Here is a 26227-nt window from a genome sequence, read left to right as displayed (position 1 = left end):
TAATGCAGTTACTGTCACATCACACAATTGCAAATCATTTGACATTTAAGTGACATTGCAGCTGCTGTTGTAGACTGTATATGCAGTTTTTTTTCTTACACCTCTTAAAATTAAAAGCACCTCAGGAGTCCCCGTGAAGATCTAGAAACCCCTACTGGGAGTTAGTGCTGCTGCTCAGAAAAAAGATTGTATCCCATTGGATAAATTCAGCAAGCTCCTGCCCGTTTGGATTGAAAATTTATATAACTGAGAAAGCAAGAAAGCAAACAAGTCTCAGTTTGAGCTTCAAAGTAACATTTAAACAATTTAAGATGCAAGGACTAGTTGACGTGGTTCAGATTTGCATCAAATAGATTAGCGTAGGACTGTCGTTAAAAAAGCTGAGCCCTGTAAACGCAAGGTGGTGGAGGAGGCAGGCTGCGGACAGACTGTATCGTGAGCAGAGGAGGATATCGGACAGTAACGCAACGCACCAAGTGGTGACACCAGAAAAAAATAGATGGGTAAATCAGGCTCAGACCAGACTAGTCAAATAGCAGATCGAGTGATTAAAAGTGACGGCACCACCACTCGCCCAACCTTCCACGACGCCCTCCCCTTCCTCACCTCCCGGTCTTCCCCGCCCTGTCCCTCCCACTCTCCCACCCACCTACTTTACCCAAACACCCCCCCAGCAGCACTTGGGAGGCTATTTTTTGCCACGCTTCACTAAATAAGGCCGTGGAGCATGGCTGCGCGGGTGGGCTGCTGGAGGTGTGTTCTTACCTTGGTATAAAAACCCTGGGACGGTGGGGGTTTCCTCTGATTATGCTGAACCTTTCGCTCGTCCCCCCTTTCATCACAGTGTTCTAACTTGCTCTCATCTGTTTTTGACACTGAAATTGAAAAAAAAAAAATCAATGTACAAACATTGCCTGTGAAAGGTATCAGATGACCTTTTATCCCTGAACCTTTTTTAAAATTTTTTCTTTATGCTAACTATTTGATGTCAAAGTGTTACATTTTTTTGTAGTCTTCCTTTCATCTTTTTGTTTCGGAGGAATTGCTTTCACCGACCCCTGGACGGCGTATCTGGAAAGTGGCTGAGTGGAATATGGGAGCAAAAGGACAAGAAAGACAGGAAAGAGTAAGAGATATTTGAGTTTATTAACTGGCCATTCAACTGCTCATGTTTACCTCCTGTTTTCCTTTTTCTTTCTTTTAGTGCTTTTTCCTAACCTTTCATTTATCCAAACGTTGTACTTCCCTGCTTTATCTCCCGTCATGTTCTCCTGCATTGCTTTTATCACCCTTTCCTTCTTTTTATCCTTTTCCTTGTTTTCACTCTTCCATACATCTCATCTTCTCCCTTCTTCCTCTCTTTCCCCTTCATCTCCTTTCCTTTTTCGTCTCTGCCTTTAATTCTCCTGCCTCTCCTCTTCCTGCTTCCTGTTCTTCCAGCATTTACTCTGTTTGATTTCTTTAATCTACATTATTTTTTCCTGTCCCGTCTCTCGTCTCTCACTCTTTCATTCTCTCAACCCCTCCCTCCCTCCGTCCCTCCTCCCGATTTGTCCTTCAGCTCTGTCAGCACTCACTATCTCGCTCCATCTCCTTCTCTGGCAGTCTGATCAGCTGTCTTCCTTCTAACTTTACATGGCCTGGTGTGGTGCGAAGGGACGGGCAGCTGCCGGCTGACGCATTTCACTGCCCAGTCATCACCTCAAAATCGAATCCTCTTGCACAAACCTTTATGCTTTTATTTTTTCCAAGGCCACTATTTTTGCTCTCTTGTCTACCTGCGGGTTCCTATGTTTTTTGTTTTTTTTTTCTGTCTTGGTCTGCCTGTTTTTTCCCCCTCCTCCTCCTTTTTCATCCAGCAAGAGAGAGAGAGGCAAGTCCCGTGACCCTGTTCTTCTTTTCTCTCCTCTCCTCTCTTTTCACTCCTCCTCCTCCTCCTCCTTCTCTTCTCCTCTCCGCATCCTTAAACTCTCCATCGCTGATTCAGCTCTCAGGGAGGAGAGACTCCGCCTGCAGCGACCGCTTCACTCTGCATGGGCCACCATCCCTATCTGGATCACCTTTACTACGGTAGGTGCAGAAGTGTCTCTGTGTGTGTTTAGATATTTGTAAAATAAGTGTTTTTCCGAGTGCTTACTCACTGCATATATTTGTGAACGTGTGTTCCTGCTTGTGTGTGTCAGTGTGCTTTGTCCCGACCACCTTCACACACTGTACACAGTTTTTTTTTCTAAGCGGCTGGTTTAAAAAAAAACAAAAAACAAAAAAAACAGATTGTGAGTTAGAGAGGTGGAAAGAGTCTTCTTATTTATTCATTGCTCCACTCCTTGTTAGAATTATGCTAGCTGAGAAAGCATTACAACTGCAGCATGTTGTCAAAAAACGTCTCCGTGTAGGGGTGAAAGGTCAAGGGTTATCTTTGAGATGTTGCACTGTAATGTATTGATCATTGAATAATGTATTGATATACAGTAGAAATCATTTAGAATAAAAGCGTTAATGGGAAACAAGGCAGTCTTACTTTGTGAATTTTGAATTTACACAGCGTACACTGAGGGATCACTTAAAAACTGGTAATGACCTTAGTTTTCTAGCTTTTTGTGCAGAATGAATCTACTTAAATTTATCCAAGTATGAGCATGAACAGGACACACATGTAAAGTCATCGCACCACGTGAGCACCCCTCCATATTCCCACTTCTTCATTTTCCACTACAGAACCACAGATTCTTTTTAAAGTTGTTCTGGGTTTTTGTAAGTATATCTTTGGAAATATTCTCATGCTTTTTAAGCAGCATGTCAACCATAACATCTGAAATCCAGCAATGGAACATAGTGTGAAATTGCACGGTGTTGATCCGGTGCAGTCCTGCTCTGTGTACTATATCTGCCTGCAGGACAGGTGAGTTTTATCAGTTGAAACACCACAGGGATGTGTTCTAATGTGCCCCAGTGTTAAGCTCAGTGTCAGCGCTGCCGTCCAAACAGGGCCTCGGCTCTATCTATAGACGGGACACACACATGTGTCACTCTCCAGAGACAGAGGCAGTGACAGAGAGAGGTTTAAAGTAGAAGCAAGGTTCTAAAAGTGTCTTGCATATGCTCCCATCCTTCTGTATCTTTTCCCCTTGTTCTCTATGTCTCGCCTGCTGTCCAGGCTAATTTTACCCAGTTAGCAGATACCAGGGAGATCAGCAGTGGTCAGCTGTCTGTCAAGCGTCCGGAGCCCTGACAGGCTTCATGGTGAATTGCTGCAGGTGGCGAAGTGTCGGGTATCCCAGCCCAGCCCTGTAGGAGACCGCCTGCATGGTTGTATAGCAGACATGCAGCTGTCTGAAGGGAATCTGTCTGTCTTTTTGTCTGGCAATCGATCTCTCACTGTGTGAATCTTAGCTTTATATGGTGTTAGCTTATCTGTGAATGTTGGGGTGGGGGTCTGCTTTCAACTTGCTTATTGAGATGAAAGATGCTTTTGATACTTCACCCTACTGTAAGGATTACAGAAGTCGTGCCAGATGTTGGCAAATTCCTTCCGATTCCTGCCAAGATGCGTATCACAACCCAGTGCGGGTGCATATTACACACTTCCCTTATCTTGCAATCTATAGCAGTTGGCTATTTCTCCCTGGAGAATTGTAATTCCTGCCTGGAATATTGTAATGGTGATGGCGCAGAGGCCAGAGTGGACAGGCAGCTTAATTCTCCGTAATGTGTCTGTGTCTCGAGCTGGGCTGGGGTGTGCACATGTGCAAAGCCCCCTCGTTTACCAGCGCCGGCCGGTGATTTACAAAACCTTCGTTCCATTGCTGGGAGAGAAAAGAGGGGAGGAATGAGAGAGAGAAGAGAGATGAGAGGACGAGTGTGATTTATGGAAGAGACTTTTAGTTTAATTACTGGGCGGGCAGGGCTGATGTACGCAGCCCCCATGGCACTGGTTACACAGTGGTAGGAACACACAAAGGAGCTATTGGGGGGCTACACAAGATGACATATTCACATAGGTTTTGCGGCTGCTGTTGATACACTCGGCCAATTTGTATGGCTAATGTGCAGGACAGGACTCAAGAGTCAAATTACACAGCATGCAAAAGCAATATACAGTACCTGTGCAGGGGTCTTAAGTGTATAAGCAAAAACACAAGAAAATATATGCACATCGCTGCTTTTAAACAATATCCATTTTCCACTTCACTGTGGAGGCAATCTCATATAGAAAAATGTATCTTTTTTTCCTTTGCATGTAAACAAGTAGAATATTTCAGATAGTTAAAGAGAGAGTATTGTGCTGTGTCAACAGTCCACCTTAATGCAAGCGTTCATGGACATTTGATTACCTGTAAATGTCATTCAAGGTGAAAGTTTGACAGACCAAAGACAAAGAAAGACCTCCTGATGTTGCAGTTGGGTGAAACTTCCAAGAGCTGTGCATGCTGGGGTGTCAGAGAATGCCCTGTGATTTTTTTTTTGTCTTCTTCGGCTAGTTCTTTTTTTTATGTTTTAGTCCACATTTATGCCTGAATTAATCAGTCAAATGGAGAAAATCCTCCTTCTCTATTTGTTGTGACTCTCAGTTTATCTTCTGTAACCGGTCTCCTATTAGGTGAATATTTGAAGGGGAAGCCCGGTTGGAAAACACACACACACACACACACGGAGCAGCACAAAGACACACACTCCCCCAATAACCCTTATATGCTTCCTGCTGCTCCCGCCGTAGGTTTTCTTAACGCCTCTCTCAGAGCCTTCATTAGATGCCTGACGCTAGCAATGGTTCAATTCATTAAAAGCGCGACTCAGCCTTTGTGCATTTGCCTATAAATTGGTATTGATCTCTGAGAGGACAGGGAGGGGGGTGGGGGGGTGCAGGGGAGGAGAGGGTGAGGCAGCAGAGGAGGGTGAGGAGGGTGTGTGTGTGTGTGTGTGTGTGTATATGTGTGTGTGTTGGGGGGGTGTTGGCTGCTTGCGGATCAAGGGTTGAGGCTAATGGGAGGGGGCAGGGGGGGTCTCAGGTGAATGAGATTCACTGAAGCAACAAGGGCAATTGAAGACGCGTATAAACACACAAACACACACTCTGTGCACGCTGACATGCATTTAGAGACAAACACACACACACAACTTATATTGACATTCCTTTAGTCGACTCTGGCTGCACACCCCCCACTCCCAAAAGTGTCCACGTGCCACGCCACATATGCCATTCAAACCTCATCATCACCGCCGTCTGCTCAGCATGGAACTGTAACGCTACTGTAGTTGGAGTGGAGGAGAGGCAGCGAGAGAGAGAGAGACAACGAGAGCGCATGCAGTATATAGAGGGGAGTGGGCAGCGAGGGGGATGACTGCATAGCATGTCAGCCTATAGACTGCATGGGACAGTGTATGTGTGTGTGAGAGAGAGAAAGAGAGAAGGTGGGAGATGGGGGGTTAAAAAAAAAGAAAAGAAAGAGGAATTGCTCTCAGTGGTGGAGGACCGGTGGGACGAGCAGCTGTGCGCCGGACTAAAAGTTTTCAGTGTGAGGAAGAGGGAGAGATTAAGGAGAGGAGAGAGAGAGAGAGAGAGAGAGAGAGAGAATCAGAGGGAGAGAGTGTAGTGAAACACAGAGAGAGAGAGAGAGAGAGAGAGACTGCAGAGGCAGCACCTGGGACACAGACTGAGAGAAGAGAGAGCGAAGCACTTCTTCTTCTTCCCAGTCTCCTTTTCTTCTCTGCTCTTGCTTTATTGCTTCTTCTCTTTGGCGCATCGGCCCCGGCTCAAGCAAGATGAGGTGGTGAAGGAGAGGGGAGGGAGGAGGAGGAAGAGGAGGAGAGGAGAGGAGAAGGAGGAGGGGGGGGTTTCTAGCCAACATCTGCCTGTAGGTAAGTGCAACATCTCCCTCATTTCCCTTCTTTCTCTAACCTCCCCTCCCATGTCCTCCTCCTCCCGCTGCAGCTGAACCTCTAAGCATGGCACTCAAGGTGAATCGTGTGTCTGTCTTGAGAAACTGCTCCATAACGTACAGTATGTCAAAGCTGAGCGGACACATGGTCGCCACGCAAAACTGTGGTGGTGCAGCTTTTTATTAATCTCTTCTTTCAGGGGAAGAGGGCAACTTGAATGTTCACGGTGCGAAATGTGACCTCTTGATGTTTCTGATGGAGCAGGGTGTAAATTAGTGAGCTCATTGTGTAATTTTTTAAAAAGAATCTGGCTTGTTTTAGTTGCTTTTACAAGCTTTGGTCAAGGGCTGCATGACGGGTCAGAAGAACAAGCATTTTTAAAGCAGTGAGGAAAGTTTTTTTCTTTGAGGGTATTAGTATGAACTTTTTTTGGTTTTTTGTTTCCAAAGCGATGTGGAGTTGACCCTGCTGTTGAAGGATCACAGGGTGGGTTATGTGCGTTCTGTGTGAATCCCGATTCAACATTTTTTTTTTTTTCCCTCCTGGTTGAGTGTGTTGGGGGAGGAGCGGGGTGGAGAGCGTGGAGGTGGGCGGGTGGGCCTGATGCGCCACCAAGGACAGTGGCCTGCTTGGGGGACATACTTCTTTATATGCCCATATGAACAAGAGCAACTATGGAATGTAAAGAAGTATGTATCCCAGGTCGGGAGAAATTGCAGCGCCTGCATCTGAAAGAAACTCAAACGTGTAAACTTAACCGCCAAGTGAGTCCACCGCATGGAAACTCAGTGGAGAAGACGGTTCATTTCTGCACTTTAGCACCAGATATTCTACATGCACGCTTCACGTACATTTGCAGAATGTATATATGTGTGTCCACGATTTTTTCTGCCCTGATGTGGCCCAGTTGAGTCCAGTCAGCTTGGTGCTGCAGAGAGATGCATGCAGTAGAGAAGCGTAGATGCAGCTGCAACTCCGGTCAGCAGTTTCCTCTTGCCCACAATAGATTTTTGGATATCTCTTTCAGCCTGTTCTTTTGAGTTTATTTGTGGAAAAGCAGTCTTATCTCCTACTGGCGGTGATTTCAAGAACACTTCTCCCTTCTTTCTTCAGGATGCACTTTTTTTTTTTTTTTTTTTTAAATGGCATTCAAGCGTTTGGATTGGATTGTGTGAATCTGCTAATGCTACAAAATTCCACACACAGACACACATCACAGACAGACAGCAGTTTCCAGTAAATGGTGCAGTGATTAAATGCTTGCTAATGGATAGTATGGGTCTGAGAGGATGGTAAGAAAGAGGAAGAAGCGGAGACTGGCTGCAGGCCTCTCTAACAGATTACTGCGCTCAGACGCCTGCTTGTAGTCACGCTGTCTGGATCTGGGCTCTACTCGTTGGTCTGGTCATCACCAAAATCAGTCTGTGTGAAGTTTTGTTTTTCACTGACGCTTGGATCTCTTGCTTTGTGTGTTCTTGCACTATCTCAGGAGCAGTCCGTTTCTGGAAGGGGAAAGTTTATGTCTCATGGCGTTTACTAGATAGCTGAAAGAGGGGAAAGTGACAGGAAAAATGGGCGAGTGAGACTGAGAAAATGACTTACGACGAGTCCAACCCACAATGTCAGGCTACATGATATCTGTCTCAGCCTGCTGAGCCAGCAGAACATATAGGTGCCACTTTTTTCTTTTTTTTCCTTTTTTTTGCTAGACTCCTGTGATAATTCTTTAGCCCTGTTTAAGCATGTATGGTACAGCACGGTATGTACATGTGTGCTGGAGCAGTGACTAATCTGGGTGTGGTTTGGGAGCAGGTATAACAATCATGTCAGGTTTTAATGTATGTATTTTGGCCTACTTTGTGTATAAATACTGTATGTGACCTAGTTAGGGTTTACCTGTCCCTGTTTAGGTGTTATTTGGGCCAGTTTCAGTGCGGCAATTTGGCCCTGATCAGGTGAACACTCCAGGGCGCTGCGCCTGTGTGGGAACTCCTGGCCTGACAGGGATCTGCAGCTGGATTGCACTCGCTGCCAATCTTATTTTACGAGGAGGGGGAAAAAAATGTTAACAGGGGATCATAAACGAGTAGAACAGCTTTGTGCCAAGAAGAATTGTTTAACATTACAATACATGCAGTCAGACAGTGTGTTTCAGAGCTAATTAACCATCAGCATGAGAGACAGTTCTAATCTGAGCAGCCGCTGATGAAGAGCCCATTGCGATATACTGGGTACAAAAATGCAGGAAGCACACATCAGCGGAGAAGATATTCACACAGCGCCCCACCAACACCCTTTACAAAAAAAAAACACACAAAAAAAAAAAAACACGGAGCGTGTATTTGTGAGTAAGCACAAGTGTGTGTGTTTATATGCTGGAGGGATTTATTGCAGTGATTTGTAAGAACCAGAGGGAAAGGTCGTTGTACTGTGGGAGAATTCAAAGATAGAAGGGCACAGTGGTGAGGGTGAGAGAGATGGCGGGGCGGGGGGGGAGGCGGGTGACAAAAGGGAAACGAGAGAGCGCCGTAGACTGAAGTGGGATCGGAGCGGAGGGAGTTGTGGCGAGTGAGCGTGTGAGATGAGGCGAGGCGAAAGAGGCAGCGAGAGAGAGAGTGAGGGAGACTGGATTGATGATGGTGTTCAGGGCCTCTGTGTGTGTGTGTGTGTGTGTGTGTGTGTGTGTGTGTTATATGGGGGGGTGTGAGGGGGGCTGGGCGGGTATTGTTCTGTCACTTTGCCTGTGTCAGCAGGTGGAAGCTCTCATCAGGACATTAAATATGCAACAATGCTGACTGCGGCACCGTGCTGAGACAGCCAAAGCCGGACGACTGGGGGGCCCCACTAAAAGTAAACCAGCGGCACCGCTTTGCCTCGCGCCGTGCTAGACAGCCATCCATCCTAACACGCACACACACACATGCACACGCCGACACACACACCTGGAGACCTCCGGCGTCTTCTCAGGGCTCCCCTGACCCTTCTCTCCCCGCTCTCCTTGGCTGGGTGGCGGTGTAGTCAGCTGGTAAAGCCGGCTGACTTGCCAGCTGACCGGCCGGCTGGATGACTTGTCCCCCCCATTTGGGAGTCCACACAAGGGCACGGGCAAAGCTAGTAATCCACGGGCCCAGTGAGGGATTAGTGGTCGTTACATACAGATCAGTCATGTGGAACATTGACTGTAACGACCGAAAAAATCCGCCTCTGTGAATGTGGAATTTAATGCAGAATCTACAACGCATCCGACTGCATGTGAAGGAACGCTTGATTCATCACTCTCTGTCAGCTGAAGCGCAATAGTCAATATACTGTGCTGAGATTATGAGTGATTTTGTTCCAAACAGCAACGGCAGAGGCCAGAGTGTGTTCAGATGCTTCTCTTTTAGAATTCTCAAATGGTGCTAAACTGCAGGAGCCTCGTTTCTGCGCCCACAGTTAGACATAAAGGGACACACCCTTCATCATATGTTCACACGTCGATGCTTCTGCACTCATTGGAGCAGGCAGTTAAAAAACGGACTGGGTCTCACTGGACAGGGGCAGCTGTCCTTCAATCCGACCATTACGCGCCTGAGGCTGTTCATACCGTCCACATCATGAATTACTTACATGTACCTGTGCCGCTCAAATTTCAATTACGAGAAGGTACTCAGTGATTTTGCTTAGAGGAGTCACACTGAAACAGACTTTACAAAGTGCCTCACCACACAAGATAAGCTGAAAGGATTACAAAGACACACAATCAAATAAAATAATGTCTCTACTGTCAGTAAAAGAAACAACAAAAGTGAGTAAAATGAAATTATTTGATGTGCGTCTTCCAGGCAGTTGTGTAGGCTGCCTCAGCAAACACTTTTGTTATTAGATTTCATCTCTCATAATCTCATCATCACATCACCTTTGGACTATTGCAGAAAAACATGTGCATCTGAAGTATCATTCCACAATCTAGTTTTGTAAATGCCAGTTCATTTGTGGGTATATGCAAGGTGTTTTTGTGTGCACGTCCCTGGAGTGAGGTAACCTGTTTTAAAGTTTTAAACAAAAGAAGAAATGGGTGGTTTGCAATTAGCAGCAACACAAGATGTCAGTGTGAAATCAGTGGTGAGGGCTCAGAGCAAAAGATGGAATTCGCAATTTTTTTGTGATGCTGTTTCTAACAATTGCATTTATTTGTGTCACACAAAACAAAATGTGTTTATTGCAGTAAGTTGAAAATTATACAGGGTTGAGTGTCTGTGGCTGGCTGTGTATTAATAGAAGAGGAAGCAGCTTAAAGTGAGGCCTGTAGATTTTTAAAGCCAAGCAGGATGAGTTTAGGTTCTTAAATTGTTAATCTGCATCCATACACTGCATACCTGGAGTGGGTGGGCAGCTCAGAAGAGCGAGAAGGAAGGAGGAGATGAGATTGTAAAGTCAGCCGTTTTATATTAAGTGTCAGAGTTTATTGCCAGGACTTTTTTTTTCTCTTTTAATCATGTTTATAGTAAGTGTGCATCGGCAGCAATCCACGGAATATAATAGGGGTAAAGAGTAATGGAAGTTGAAACAGATGCGGTGGAGTGGTAATGTATGTGTCGTCTCACCCTGATACAAGGACACAGACGCAGCCTATTATATCCCATTCTATGTTTATGTCTCTAAAGTGAATCTCAGGGGGAATGTACATCTGAACCCCCCCAAAGTCATTCCTCAATGGACACACACATAAAAATACACGCACAGATACCGTCACATGTGCTGGTGTAAATAAAACCTCTACATGGATGCACAAACACTTGGCAAGGTGCAGTAGAACATGTATGTGTGGTATCAGCGCCAGCAGTGCCAGCCACACTATTGATTTATCTGGCTGTTCATGTGCCTTTTTCTAATATGTGCACATTACATGGATATAATGCATCTGTACTGAGAGCAGCAGTCCACTGATTTGTTTCTCCAACTGCAGAAGCTGCTTTTATTTGTAGTATCAGTGATGGGCTAGCGCCAAGGCAAATGTGTAATTTCACAGTTCACACCTACAAACTGCTCATGCACTCAGTCATTACAGGGACTGTGTTAAAATAGACACCAGAGCTTATTAGAGATGGAGCATGTGCTGGACAATAGATGTGTCACCTAAATCACGGCGGACAAATTGCTCTCTGGAAAAAGAAAAAAAAAAGGACGAACGACAAGAGATGAAAGAAAGAAGATAGGGCTTTGATAATAAACGGCTTCAGATATCTAATGAATTACTCATAATTATGAACCTTAAAAGTCAATCAGTTAATTGGCGCAGCGTTTTAATGCGAGAATGATGGCGCATCAGTTCAAAGGGAAACTCGGAATCGATTAAGAAAACACACGGCATAATCAGAAAGCAAATTAGGATTTATCATTTAGCGATTAAGTCGCGCATTCTCTGTGAGCGGGTCAGAGCCGGAGAGCTTCACCCTGCCCCAGGCACGCACACAAACACAACACACGCACGCACGCACGCACGCACGCACGCACGCACGCACGCACGCACACACACACACACACAGTGCACCTCCAAAAAGCCGATCAGTCCCTTACGCCGGGACAGGGATCAATGTTGAGGTAATTTGTTTCGATCAATTAAACAGACATCTGCTTGAATTAGACTCCAATAGACTGCAAAAGGCCCAACCCCTTCCTATCCCCCGGTGTATTAGTGCGAGTGTGTGTTGCGTGTGCGCAGATCACACCGCAGCCGCGAACAAACCGCTAAAAGGTGAAGAATCTAACCGTCCCGCAGCACATAATTGATTTTAACAGTTGTAGGGCACAAGCTGGGTTTGTAAATTGTTGCATCACTTTGCAGTTTGTCTCCTCATTTTCTCCTATTACACTTTTTGCCAAACACGTTTAGCTGCTGAGATGCAATGCAGGATGGGAGGACAGAAAGGGAGAAAACTTCACATCTGGATTGAGCAACGCTACGGGCAACTTCTGCTCTTGTTTATTGTTTGTGGTGCAGGAGAGGAGGGGGAGGAAAGAAAAAAAAGAGGTAAAAGACAGTTGTATTAGCTTGAGTCTAATTTAATGGCTCCCACTAGTGTTCTCTGTACATCAAGTGATGTTGCTGACACCAGAGTCTGTCCATTACTGTATGATATGAGGAGAGAGGGTCTGCTCCCTTCAAATGAACACGCAGGATAATTGTTATGCAGTGAAGCTGTGAAGCAGAGGGAAGTAATTAAAGGAACAAGGGCACTGTGGTGGTGCTGGTGGTGGGCTGCATCCCCCTCCTCTGCATCCCCTCCGCTGCTGTTTCCCCCCTGCTTGCTGGAGATTACACGTTTTCCCATGCAGGTTCCCCCTTACATTGACATCCCCATAATTACTGCCAGGGTTTACAGTCATCCTAATATTCTAATTACACTCTGTCTGTGTTCATAAGGTCATAACATTTACAATTTTACGACACAGTAATTGTCAATTGACCAAAAAATGAGAAAAAGGCATTTCCCACCTCTAATTGTTTCTGATGACAACACACATCGGACGCTATCACCAGCCCCAGAAAAAACACCCCGTTTTTTAATTTTTTTTTAATTAGTTTAAAATAGATTTAGGTTATAGAATATACAGTATCTTCCATTATGCAGCTCCCATCCTCCCCACCTCAGAGCACCTTCATCCATCTCCTGCAGTATTTCAAAAATATATTGCCTGGAGAGGCATCTCAGGGAAATATGAAGTAGACTTTCACTGATGTGTCTCATAAGGTATATCTCAGCATATAATGCATTCCTGGGCACATTGTTATTTCCATTACGGGTTATGAGAATAGTGAATGAAGACTGTGTGAAAGAGCAGATTCATGTGCTGTAGATTCATCTTTTTTTTTTTTTTTTGGGAGGGAGTCTCGTGGAATTGTTACAGTTCATGCATCAAATATTCATGAGTTAATAATATGTAACAATTAAGGTGAAGCTAAGCAACATTCTTGGAGTTTAACGGTTAAAAATGTGGCTGGCCTGCTTCTTCAGGACTGTGTGTTTGTGAATTAGTTAGATTTGATTGACAGCATGAAGAAACAACCCAACTGTCTTTAAATTTTGATTCAGTGGTTGGTCAATTCTGAGCAGTGGTCAGAATTTTTTCTAACAGAATCTAAACCAGTGAGCACCATATCAAAGAAAAACTAAACAAGCATAAGGAGAAGAAGAACAACCAAAACACAGAAATAGAGAAATCTGTCATGTGATATGACCAGAACTCTTCTGAGGTTATTTTGTGTTCATGCAGGACTTACATTCTCTCTAAAAGGCAATAGTTTAACAATTAAAACCCTGAAGTGTCAATTTTTAGAAGAACTTTTGACCATTTCTTAATTGATTAATTCCTCCATTAGCCTTGTATCTGGGTTCAGGTGACCTTAACTGATTATACAGCCTTGAAAATAATGATTAGACCCCTGTGACCTCAGTTTTCTGCCTCTTTTTTGTGGTTCTTGCTAGAGTCATACTGCGTTTTCTTCTTGAGGTTGTAATAAATGTTGTTTTTGCTGATTCAAAGCCACTGACTCTTAACTGTATCCCTCTTTATCAAGCACAAAAATGGCTGTCTTCTCATGATCTCGTGATTCTCTACTTTTTAAGTGTTGTGTAGTGATAATTTAGTTTAAATTATCTGTTGACTTTACACATGCAGCTTTTACACAAAATAATGGTGACTCCAACAACAATTTTTGACAACATCAGTGTATTTTTGAACACAATTATTGCAGATTGAATTATTACAAGAGTTTTTTTACACGTCTTTTGGAAGATGCTGTAATTATTTAACCACTATGATAAAATTCTGCTTAGAGATCTATTTATTTTTTTGTCAAACTCAAGTGATTTTGTTGTACCATCACCATTTTAAGCTTAGATTTTGTAACTTTTTATGACAGAGCAGCACTTTACAGATGGATAGTTGAAGAAACATCGAAAAGTGGCTCATTCCAATGATTCTCTCTAACTGCTTTTACAGTTTCTGACTCTTATAAATATTACAATTTTGGTGATTTTTCAAAAGATAATGTGCCTTTCAAACCCACTGGCGGGTTTTCAGAGAGTTAATCAGCAAATTGCTTTAACACTAATTTAAGTTCTGAATTTTTTTTTATGAAGCAAGTAATGAATTAGAACAATGAATTCTTTAAAATTTCTAAACTAGATAGGCACAATTTTTAAAAAGCCAGACATGATTCAGAGAAATGTTTAATAAAATGATGCCTCCTGGTCCAGTGTCTGAGCATCTGAGATGCACAGGAGATCATATGTGTGATTTACACACATACAAGTATCTGCGCGGCTTCATCGACCTGCCAATGCTAACACGTCTTCTATCTGAGTGGGGCCTCTAGCATCCATCTCCCGTCAGTCCACCAGAGGACAAGTGTAATTGGGAGCAGTGTTGTTGTGTGCAGAGTGTCAGGGAGTCAGAAAGCCAGCCTGCCATAGCCAGTGATACAGGACCATAGAGCAGGAAGATTAGTGGAGCAGCCTGGAAGGCAGCAAAAGCAGCGAGTCAGTCGTGGCCTGTCAGCTGGTAAAATGACCATGTCAGTCAGGGAGTCTGTCAGTCAAACAGCAGAGCACCGAGTCAGGCCTCTCCTTCCCCCTGTAAGTGCACATATATATCTCAGAGGAGGAGAGTGCAGCGTCAGGACAAGGCTAGTTAGCATTCCTCTGTCATCGCCCTCACCGCTCAGGACTTGCGTTATTGAAGAGGAAAAAAGAGAGCAAGGTAGAGGACAGAAGAGTGAAAGGAGGAGGGAAGTGGTGGTGGCATAAAGGCTACATTACATCTCCAAAATGTATATGGAGGGTGGGGGGATCATCACTAACGAGAAAGGCAAGGAAAAAATGATCAATAGAGAAAGGAAGAGAAACAAAAGAGGAGGAGAGTGGCATCGTAAAGACCATGAATTACGCAGAGAGGGAGAGTCACTTGCAGAAAGTAAATCTCCCAAACCCATAAAGAGTTATGCGTTGTGATCTGTTCCAGCGATCGTTGTGTGCTTTGAGATAATTGCTTCCATTTTGTTGTACAGAGACTATTACAGTATATGATAGCCGGATTACCATCTGTAACAGTGGGCTTTACACAGCAGCAGTAGTGCTGTATCAGCAGCAGGGCTACTGTAGAAACTATAGGTTTAGTGAACAGCGTGAGTGGGTTGTGTATGAGCCCAGGGCTATTGTAGTAGTTATGGTCTCCTTTCACAAGAATTTCACTCGGTAGAGTAAAAACATTTTTCCCCTGTCGGATCCAGCGACATCAGCACATCACCATGATGGCATCAAATCTCATTGTAGGTGTGAAACGTACGAACCAAGTGACTCTCCATAGTCATTCTGGTAGTTGTGTGTAGTAGAGGTTATATTTTTACCTGAATGTTTTTAAAATCAGTGCAAGTGGTTCTAACCTTTTACAATTTTCTTTGTTGGAGTCGCAATATGAAAACTCTTTTGGGATTGACTCACCCTGATTGCAGTAGGCTACACATTTTTAATATTTTTCCTTTGAAAGCGTCCAAACGAATAATGTATTAGTGCATCTCTCACTATCCTGTCTGTATTGCCTACATTTAAAAAATATATATAAATTTTAAAAACTTTTTTTTAACAATTTATCCCTGTTTTACATTTTCTCAATTTTGTTAAATTGCACATTTTTATTTTAAAAAGTGCAAAAAAAGGAAAAAAAGGGTTAATTGACATGTTTACCCCCCCAAAAAATCCAAAACATAATGTCCACATCAAAAACCTATGTCTTTAAAAATAGTATTTTTTTGCTTTTACAACAATTTTTTTATGATATTTGCTGTTATTTTTTTTTAAGTCTGCGTCTTATGGACTGGAAATGGTAAAGAATCTTTTTTAGCTGTTATTTTACAGATTTTTTTTTTATAACTAGGTCTTAGTCGAGCAGATAGAAACTGTGCATTAATTATAATATAATAAAGGGTTTTTCAGCATCTGATTGGTACATATTTCGTGAACCAAAAAGCACTTGCAACATTTGGTATATGGCAGTGGAGTTCTATAACACAGAGGAGTGACACACATGAAGTTTTGGGTACAAACACAACACTTGTTGATAGATGCAGTCATTGATGGTTTTGATTTGTTCACGGCATTAAGAAAAATATAGAATAACACCAGACTTATCTTAAAAGAATGTAAAAGGAGGGCTTACCAGTCATTTTCCAGCTGCATTCGTTTACATATTAATAAAGTGTACTACTTTGCCAATGATAAAGCCACATAATGATGTGACAAAATGCATAAACATATTTTTCTTTCTTTTTATATGTATTAGCTATTAGTTTTATTATGCCGCTGACTATCAGGAGGTCCTGTTTCATTCACATGCATTGTGACACCTCAGCAGGAGATACACTGATGCTACAGTTATACTAGTTGTAATCATTATATTAATATTAATGTAATTATTTCCATGCGACCTGTCTGTCAGTCTGTTTCAGTGCTGATTTCAGACTAAGATCACTGTAACGGTGCACCTCATACGCACAAGCTACAACCATCACTGAAATTTAAGTATGATCTAAAAATCAAAAACTGACTGCTAAATAGACTCCTCATCATTTTCCTTAAACTTCTCAAGTTCATATTGCAGTCATAGATTTAAGAGGCTCTTCAGTGATAGAAGAGATGCACTAGAGGAAGATGAGGAGGGAATCAAACGTAACATGGATTAAGTGTTCTTTGTGGTGAAATTGCTTCTAATTGCTTGCACTAACCAGGAAGCAGTGTGTCACATAATATAATAGACTTCCATGTTGCATTACGGCAGTGTGTCTGTTGGATGTGAACTTCTTTCGTTTGTCTCCGGTGGTCAGTCTGTGGCCGGACACACGGCTGAGAGGGCTTCATGAGGGCAGGTCATAGCGGTGGCAGGGGGAGATGGGAAGAAAGACTCCTGGGCCTTAGTGGTTTGTTATGGGAACAATAAAGCTGCAGGGCAAGAGAGGAGAGGAGTGGGGAAAGACGAGAAAGCGGAAAGAGAGAGGCGTGTGTGCAAAACCGGCAAAGGCTTACTCTGCCAATTAAGAAGTGGCAACAACTTCCAAATGAATATAGTGGAGTACAAAGAGCAATTACTGGGTTGTGTAGTGGAGAATAAAGCGGTTTAAAGTTGATATAGCAAACATGTTAGCAAACGGCTTATTTACACATCCAGAGCAACATTAGCTTTTATTTGGAGTCCCGGTTCTCTCCACACAATGAATATCAAATAGTCAGATATAAATAAAATTCACTCTTAGCTGCTAAAAAGCCAGTCTCTAATTGTGTCTGTCTGCTGTTTAGTGGCTGAATGGGTTGTTTGAAATATCTTCTTAAAGCTTTTTACTCAAAACTCTCTGGTGACAACAGTGAGAGTTAACCAAGACAAAACAGTCAGATGCTAAAAAGCTTCATATAGCTGAGTGGAACTGCACGGTTGGCTGATAATTCTTGATGAGCTCATGACTATATGCAGCCCTTTTATTACATAAAATATCAACTATTATCAACAGCTTTAAGTGAGTGTACTAAATTACTTTTCACCACTGGTGGTCAGTTGCACGTAAATTTTTAATATGTTACAAAAAATTATTAATCTTTGACCAAGAGTTAATAAGAAAATGAATATAATGTCCACACTGTGCTCCTCTTTATCCACAGTAAACTGCATTTCTCCTTTAGGCCAAAAGCTTTGCTGACTTACTTTATTAACACTTACCCGTCCCGACACATATATCTTTACAGAAGATGCTGATCTGTCACAGATTCTAATCTCGATGACTCTAACTAGCTCGGGCCTCTTTCAATCCCCATTGTCCCAAGTTAAAACACAGCAGTTGTAATGAAGCCTCTCACTCTCCGTGTGCTTTTCAGGTTTAGAAAGAGCGGGTGTCCCACTCTCTCACAATAGAAAAGCGTGTCAGCCGGGGCCATCTTTACGCCCGAGCGCCCTCTCTGACTTTAACTGCATTGGATTTTTTGTTTCACGACAGAGCGTATATCAAGCGCGCCTTTGTGGCCCTGCTGTGGCCTGTAATGAATGCATGGCTAAGATACCTAAGTGGCAGCGGTGGTTCGTTAAGGGAGGGGGGGATAGGGAGGGAGCGTGGGGTAAGAGGTGGAGGAGGAGGAGAAGGGGGGTGGGTTGGAGCGTGCTCAGAGTGAGAATTAGCCTGCATAGGTAGAGAGAGGGAGAAAGAAAGGTGAAGACAGAAGGCAGGTCTGCTGCGGTTTGGCAGCCTCTGCATATGGATCATGACATCATTCCCCCGGACAAAACTAGATGACGTCTTCTCCGCTGTAGTGTCGTTCAAAGAGTTCTTTTAAAAATGAAGAACCTGCACATGTTAAACTGTTTCATTTAACTTCAGCAGCGCCCTTCATTTTCTTAATCCAATCTGCTCTCGCTTGAGAAACTGAAGCTTTTCCCATCATTTCTTTTCTATCCCAGCTGTCTACGTTTATCTCCCTTTGTTCCACTTTGCCAAGAAGTTTAGTGACAGTCCAGCGTGCAGGAGTTAGCGGCTGGCCTTTTTTATATCCTTACGAGCAGATAATTGCAGATATTGGCTGTCCCCAGCATCTTTACACACCACTTCCATTTAATTGTTGAAGCCACATCTCAGCATTTTCGAACACATAAAAATCACATACAGCAGCGTTGAGGTCTTTCCTGTGCTTGTTGCCATGTTTTTTTTTGTAATCTCATTACAGTTATTGATGGTGTGTTGCCGTGGTGAGGACAGGTCCGAGGGGCAGTAAAAGGCTGGTTAGATGATTCACGCACATGTATTGTGAAGAGCTCTGTTTGCTTAATAGTGTTCCAGCACTCTGTTTATGTATTTGATGAAATTACTGAATAAAGTGTCTCTTTAAGGACACTCACAGTGTCATAATTCTTGCATTAACATGAAGAATATCAGTTCTGCAAAGTCTAGGAAAAGACAAAGTCCCCAAGAGTCCAGTAAGGTTTTATAAATGGGGGATACAGGCCTTGGTCCTTTTTTTAAAGCCAAATAACTGTCTAAAAAAACAGTCAAACCCTGTTTGCATGTTGTGGTGGTTGACAAAGAAAAGCAGAAGGCCGAGAGTATGTGAGGATATAATTAAATATATCATCTAAATAGGTATTGATCGTCTTAAGGGTGTTGCCGTTAGATTAAAAGGTTAAGGAATAAAACCGCTTTGAGGATTAAATCATTGTGAGGTAAAATCAAGAGCAAAGGAAGATAAACATCGCAATAATCACAAACTATGAGCGCTGCAAATACGCTTAATGATGTCCTATAGATACATTAAAGATCCCGTCAAGATGCATTTAGGCACCATGACCAAAACTGGCCATTGCATTTCACCCAAAAACAAGAGAGGTTCGGTTGGACGACGCAAGGTGAAGCAGGTGCTGCTTATGTCTGAGGAGATACTGTCAGAGTTGCTCCACATTATGAACTACAGTGTGGATGTAGCTTTAGAGATACAATCATCACGGGCCACAGTAACCCTGAGAAGGCTGATAAAGAAAGAGTTCACGGTGCAGCACCTGAGCCAAGCAGTTGCACAAGGTCAGGAAGCGTTTCTATCCGACAGACGTGTTTTATCTTCGGGGGAGAGTAAGAGAGCGAGGAAGTGGCTGAGCGGAGGATAAAGGGTCCTGTTACGCTCCTGTCTCCTTCTCTGATCAACCAATCAGGTGCGGGAATAGTGCTGAGTCAGCCGCTGGGTGCTGCTCACGTCCGAATGCAGGGGGGTGGGAGGAGGGGTTGGTGGTTGAAGAGGAGCCAGCCAGCCAGCCGGTGTCTGCAGTGGACTGCAGCAGCGTTAGCACCACTAACTTCATGGCAAAGAGGCCTTTCTTTGGAGAGGGCCGGCCCAGCAGCCTCAGAGCCTGTTCCTTCCTCATGGACTTTTATTTTACACCACTTCTCCAATGCTTATCCTGTAGATATTAGATTCACACTAGATGTCTGTGCCCACTTTGATAATATATGTCCCACTTTTCCTTCTGCCTCTAGTCAGTAGGTAATTAGTGGGAATAAATACAGCCAGCCACAGAAGATAAAGTTTACAGCCTGACCACAGGTCAACTTGTTTCATTACTATGGTGTGCCTTGCATTAAGCTAATTACCAACTGGCAAACATCTTCATCAGACATGCACACGGGCCTTCATTAGGATGGTTTGAATCTGCTTCGTTTAAATGCTGCATTACTGAGGATTATTGCAGTTTTAAGTGGATTTTAATGGTTGTGTTGTAGCGCTGGCCTCGGAACTGTCAGGGGTTTCAGTCGCAGCACGTTGATGTGACAAGAAGTGATGCTCTGAGAGGTTTCCAGGCCTCGCCCTCCCACAGAGCGCCGGATGGAGAGCCGTGGCCTGGCAGTCAGTCAGTCACCAAGAGCCACTTGTCCTGATAAGGAGAGAGAGACTGAGAGCTGAGAGGAATACCAGGCAGCCAGAGACTGAGACACAGAGCATGCGACATGGTGAGCGAGGGGAGAGGCTGAGAGAGTGATGGGAGTGGCGGCGTGCGGCAGGTTGTACTAGTGCAGCCCCGGGTGTCAGGCCATACATCTAAAATGAAAATATCACGGTGAGCGAGAGTGACAGAGTCCGCTGCGGGACTGGTTTCAAAGTGTCACTCCTCCTGCGGGGGCCGTACAGAGCGGTGGGCTGGCAGCTGCTCTGTAACACCACCTGTACTGTGCGAGTCTCCCGGGGGAGGCCCCACACCCCCACTGACCTTCCCACTATGACTCCCTGACTGTCTTTACCACTACGTCTCTCCCTCCCTCTCTGCCGGCGTCCAGCTGTCCCTAGCCCTCAACTCCTCCTCCCCTCTGTCTCCAATATAAGGGCAGGAATGCAGCGGACAGCACAGTCCCAGAATAGACAAGTAGCCAGCCTATCTCCAGCCATGCAGTCAGCCTGATAGAGGGCACATACAGTAGCAGCCAGACTCAAGCAGGAGCGCACACACACACACACACACACACACACACACACACACACACACACACACACACACACACACACACACACACACACACACACACACACACACACACACACACACACACACACACACACACACACACACACACACACACACGGAGGCACCCCGACCCACATACTGTCCACTTCCCTGAGCTCTTGAGCTGCTAAGCTTATGAATGCACAACACCTTTACTTATTGTAGTTTTGATCTTGACGGAGCTGCCTTACAGTTTAATGTTGAAAGAGCACTCACCGGTGAAGCCTTCAGCAGGCATCTGAGCGAGGTTAATGATAAAACGCTATGGGTGTAATGATTCTGTTTGATGTCGGATCTGAGTGGAGGTGTGCAAGGTGAAGGAGGGTTGCCCGTTTGATGAGTGTGTGGGCCAAAGATTGCCGGAATAAAGCGCAGACGGCGTAGCGAAGGGATTCTCTCCCTAATCTACTGAAAATCCTGCTATGAAAAGGATTTCATGTCTCGCGCTTTCTCCTCTGAAGTTGATATTTGCGCTTGAACACACACAGAAGCTTGCCAAGCAACACTCGCTCTCACTGTCTGTCTTATGTGGACATTCATAGATCATTATCCACAAAAGTGGTACATAGGCATGGTTCACACTCGCACCGCCGAGATCAAAAATAGATACGAACATCCATACAGGTTACATGCTTGGAAGCACACAGGATACACACACACACACACACACACACACACATGCACACTGCAGTGCTGCATGTTGCAGAGGTAGAACAACTGCAGCTCTGGGACAGGTAGAGAATTCAGGCCATGCAAGCTCGTCCTCCCTATGCTACTTCCAACTTTCTCTCTCTTGCACTTCACCCCCCTCTCTCTCAGTCTCTCTCTCTCTCTCTCTCTCCAGGCTCCCTTCTTTCCCTCTCAGTTTTTTTTTTAATTTCTCAGTCAAGGATGCATCCTCCTCATCAATTTGCCAGTCTCTTGGGTGACAAGTTTATTAAACACCAGAGAGATGGAGGGAGAGGGGAAAGAAAGAGTGAACAGACCCTGTATTGCTCCTTAGCTCCTCACATGCACTGCCAGTATTTAAGCTCTTTTTTTCTTCTTTTTTTTTTGTAATGCGATTTGTGTGCATTGAGGCTGATGTATTTGTTATCTAGAGAGGGGTGGACAGCTTTGATACAGAACTGACAGTGTAATCTCTCTCTCTTTCACACACACACACATACTGAAACACTCCTCTTCTGAGTGCCAAAACCCAGCAGAGCTACACAGCAGAATGTGACTGTTGGACACTGTAGTATTTTTTTAAACAAGTGTAATTTGAACTGGTAGAAATGGTGCATTTTTTTGGGACTATTTTCAGTGGTGGATTAATCCACAATTGCTGCTACAGTGAGCATTTCAGACAGCAGCAGGATGGTGGTTTATGTGGGACTGAGTCAGAATAAACTAGTGTGGGTCACTGCTGTGGTTTCAATAGTTTTTGGACAACAGTGAAGCTCTGTGGCTCAGATCAGGCTTTGGATTTACACACAATGCTTTCTTTGAACTGTTCAAGTAGCTTTAAATGATCAGAATGAATTTGACCGGTACTTTAAAAGACACAAGATGTAAAAACAACACTGATATTAGCAACCAAAGATATGAAATGTTAAGCATGCTAACAAACAGTTGTTTCTTCACATATCAAGCAGATACTGGATATCATTACTGGTGGTTTGGAGTCGTGTTTCTGGCAGTCAGACTAATAAACGCCCATTCAGTGTGTACATACAGACACTGTGTGTACCAAACACTGCATAGTTTGTTCCACATGCAGATGTTAAATCATCTTATTTTGCAGTGTGTTACAGCAGGCTCAGACACTTTATGGTTTTGGAAAGCACAAGCAAACATGTCATTTGTTTTTTTTTTTTAAATTCATTTACTCATTTTTAAAAGGTTTAATACACACCGTGGGTTTGGTCAACATTTCTCCTACTCAGGAGCTATATAGTTAAAACAAAACATTAACAGAATAAAACAGAGCCAAATATTCTATGACTTCCTGTGTCATTTCATACAGTAACATTATTTACAATGATGAAGTCAAAATTAAAATATGATTAAATTCATTATACCCCAGCCCATAAAAATACAGCATTACAACTCAAACCTGTCAAATATTTCTCTGGTGACAAAAGTCTATAGTAGTGCATTGTCAACAAAGTTATTATAAAAGCCCAGAGCACACTTTTTTCTCTTTTTTTTTGCATACTGCATAGTTCATACTACATTTTGGCCACATCAGTACATCCTGCTAGTCTACTATATATGTCTCTTTAACCTCTAAATGTTCTTCTATGTTCACTAACTAACTAAAGACTGTGTCTTTCTGCTGAGCGGATAGTGTACAGAGCTTTTTGACTGAATACAGCTGCATGCTGCTGCATGAAAATGATGATTACCAGAATGGTAAGACTGAATAAAGACGGCAAAATTGCAGCCAATTAAACTGAAACAATGAGGTGAAAGATGCTAAAACACTGCATGGAGCTGAAGCACGTGACGTTTCTCACGAGAAGGAACCCTTTTTCCATTTCCACATGGCAATTTCATGCATTATTAATACAAAAATATTGGATATGGCAGCTTTAAGCTCTGAAGAGCAAAATAAAAAAAATGAACTATAGGTGAAGATACCACTGCAGATTGTACACGCAAAAAATTGAATACCAGTGAATCGTTGAAAAAATAAAAAACATCCAGACAGAATATATCAATAGCTGGGATTCGGAGGCCAAGACTCTGCTTAAACAGTTTATTTCCTAATGATTAAATGATTAGCTAGGCTAATTGAACCAGGAAATGAGTGAGTTGCTCCAAGGACAAGCAGAGCTGTGCAGCTAGCAGGAAGACTGCTGAGTACATCATCTCTGTGCCACCACGCTCAGCTAGGCAGCAGAGCCGAACGGCCCAAACCACGGGCCAAAAACATCGCAAATACAAGTGAGAATAGTAATAACGGAGAGGAGCAGGAGGAGGAGCAGAGGCTCGGTGAAATGGAAAGAAAGCGTGAGAGCATTAGTATGTGTGCGAGAGAGAGGAAGAGATGTTCCACATAGCGCTAGAGGTCAATGAGAGTTAATTTTCCTGCTGTCCTATCCGCTGGCTTCATTAGCAGTATTGGCAGTTAGGTGATGAATTCATTGTTTTCTCAAGTTTGTCTGCAACCATCGTTTATATGCGCTCCTTTCTTATCTCTTAGGGCCCTGCTCCCTGTTTTTCTCATCTCTTTTTCATCACACACGTTGCTTGTTCTTCTCCTTTCTCTTTCTCTCCTTCTTCCTCACACACTCCCATCTACATCTTTTCCCCCCGTTCTTCCTTTAAACCCTGCCTTTGTCGTATATTTTTGCCTCTTCTAAGCAGTAACATGCGCTCTTTCAAGGGCAACATTTCTTCCAATAATCAATGGCTGTTTGCTGATGTATTGCATTGTGTGTTTTGTGCATGTCTGCACAAATTCTGTACGCATACTTATTTGATGCTGCTTGCGTGTGGACACCTTTGTTTCTTATCAGTTCTTCTCTCTGGCTCTGTCTCTTTCAGGTCTTCATCCAGATTATCCTCTTCTCTACTTCCTCCTTCTCCACTCGGACCAGACTTGCCCCTCAAATGCTTTGCTAAAGCTGGTAAAATGGAACCAAATCAACTGTTCAATGGATTTGGTCCCCTTCAACCAGCTGTAGCTGTGCATTGATCACTCCGAACATCTGAACACACACTTGCAGAGGGAAAAACAAATGGACAGAGAAGCGGCGGAAAGACTCGAGCTAATTCAGTGGAAAACAGCTTTAAAATCTAAAACTGAGGCTACATTTGCTTCTTTATTGGACTGAGACACAGAAAGTCATCCATGGATAATACACAGCATGCACCAGTTACTGCGTGGATTTATCTCTATCACACAGATTACCCAAAAGACACTGAAGTCATTTGTTTAATCTGAATAAAACAAGTCAGGTAAGTAATTATAGATACTGTATCTTGGTAAATTTGTACTTTTATTGTGTACTGCTATAATTGCATCGTCCTTTGGAGACTATTTTTTTATTATTCTTTGCAGATTTTTTTTTTTTAAAAGTGCGTATGTTTGCTGAACAGTGTAAAAACTGATGCAGTGTAAGAAAAGCACTGGTGCGTATGTGAGGGTGCATGCATGTATGTGTGTGTCACCAACTGCTAATGCACACGTCTGATCAATAAAACCTAATGTGAAGTTCATATAAACTGCTGAAGTGTTCTTTGCTTTAAAGTGTGGACTGACTGGAGGGGGTGCAGTAAAACATATCATGTGGTGGTGGAACGGAAGGAAGAGAACTGGGTTAAGAATTCAAACATGGAATGTGGTATTTTATTCATTTCTAAGCATTCTTTTTATGTGGGGGACAAAATTTTTGTCACACAGCATCTCTACAACAGAATGGAACAATCAAGTAAAACTATTTTGGAAATGATAATGGACAGATCACAGAACAGAAATCACAAGTCAGTGTGTCCACCTTTTGTATTGCGTAGTGCTGCATATCTGCGACGCATTGAGTTAATAAAACTGCCGATGCTGCTTGTGGAATGCTGTCACAATCGTCCTGAAGAGCTCAGGGAAGTTTTTGGACATTTTGGGGGCACAGAATGTCAGATATTCAGAGGTTTATGAAATGATTTCTTAGACGACTAATAGTGGAGTTGTGGACATTTAAGTTCCTGGCTACAGCCCTAACTGACATGCATTGGCATGTCAGTTAGGGCTATATAACAGTGACAACAGTGAAGCTCTGTGGCTCAGATCAGGCTTTGGATTCACACACAATACTTTGAACTGTTCAAGTAGCTTTAAATGATCAGAATGAATTTGGCTGGTACTTTAAAAGACACAAAATGTAAACACAACACTGATATTAGCAACCAAAGATATGAAATGCTAAACATGCTAACAAACAGATGTTTCTTCACATATCAAGCAGATACTGGATATCATTATTGTTGGTTTGGAGTCGTGTTTCTGGCAGTCAGACTAATAAACGCCCATTCAGTGTGTTATGGCTACAACAGCCAACAGCTCACTTTTGTGTTTTTCTTGTCATCCGTGATATGAGGCTGCATTTTAAGGAGGCCTTTTATAGTCACTGGTTGTTGTCTCTAAAGCAGTGTCTGACCAGGCTGTGGATTAACTCAGTAGTTCAGAATCAGTCACCAGTTAAAGAGCTCAAAAACTTTTAGTGGATAATTCGCAACATATAATCCTTTTCTAAAAAGAACAATAGATCTTTTACTTTTTATCTGAGTCAGTAATGCAGATCAT

The 26227-nt window shown here is 43.3% G+C and overlaps 1 long non-coding RNA gene across 1 annotated transcript; it reads left to right on the top strand.

Annotated features, from left to right (window-relative positions):
* Positions 1 to 816: 816 nt before the first annotated feature.
* Positions 817 to 25155, top strand: LOC111584293 (uncharacterized). Its single transcript, XR_002747666.3, has 3 exons — positions 817 to 1126; positions 1988 to 2070; positions 24475 to 25155. It is a non-coding gene; the product is annotated as an uncharacterized LOC111584293 (long non-coding RNA).
* The last annotated feature ends 1072 nt before the right edge of the window (positions 25156 to 26227 follow it).

This window comes from Amphiprion ocellaris, chromosome 8 (assembly GCF_022539595.1).
Source record: "Amphiprion ocellaris isolate individual 3 ecotype Okinawa chromosome 8, ASM2253959v1, whole genome shotgun sequence".
NCBI lineage: Eukaryota > Metazoa > Chordata > Actinopteri > Pomacentridae > Amphiprion > Amphiprion ocellaris.
The sequence above is the reverse complement of the archived record's forward strand: the minus strand, read 5'-3'. Positions and strand labels throughout refer to the sequence as shown.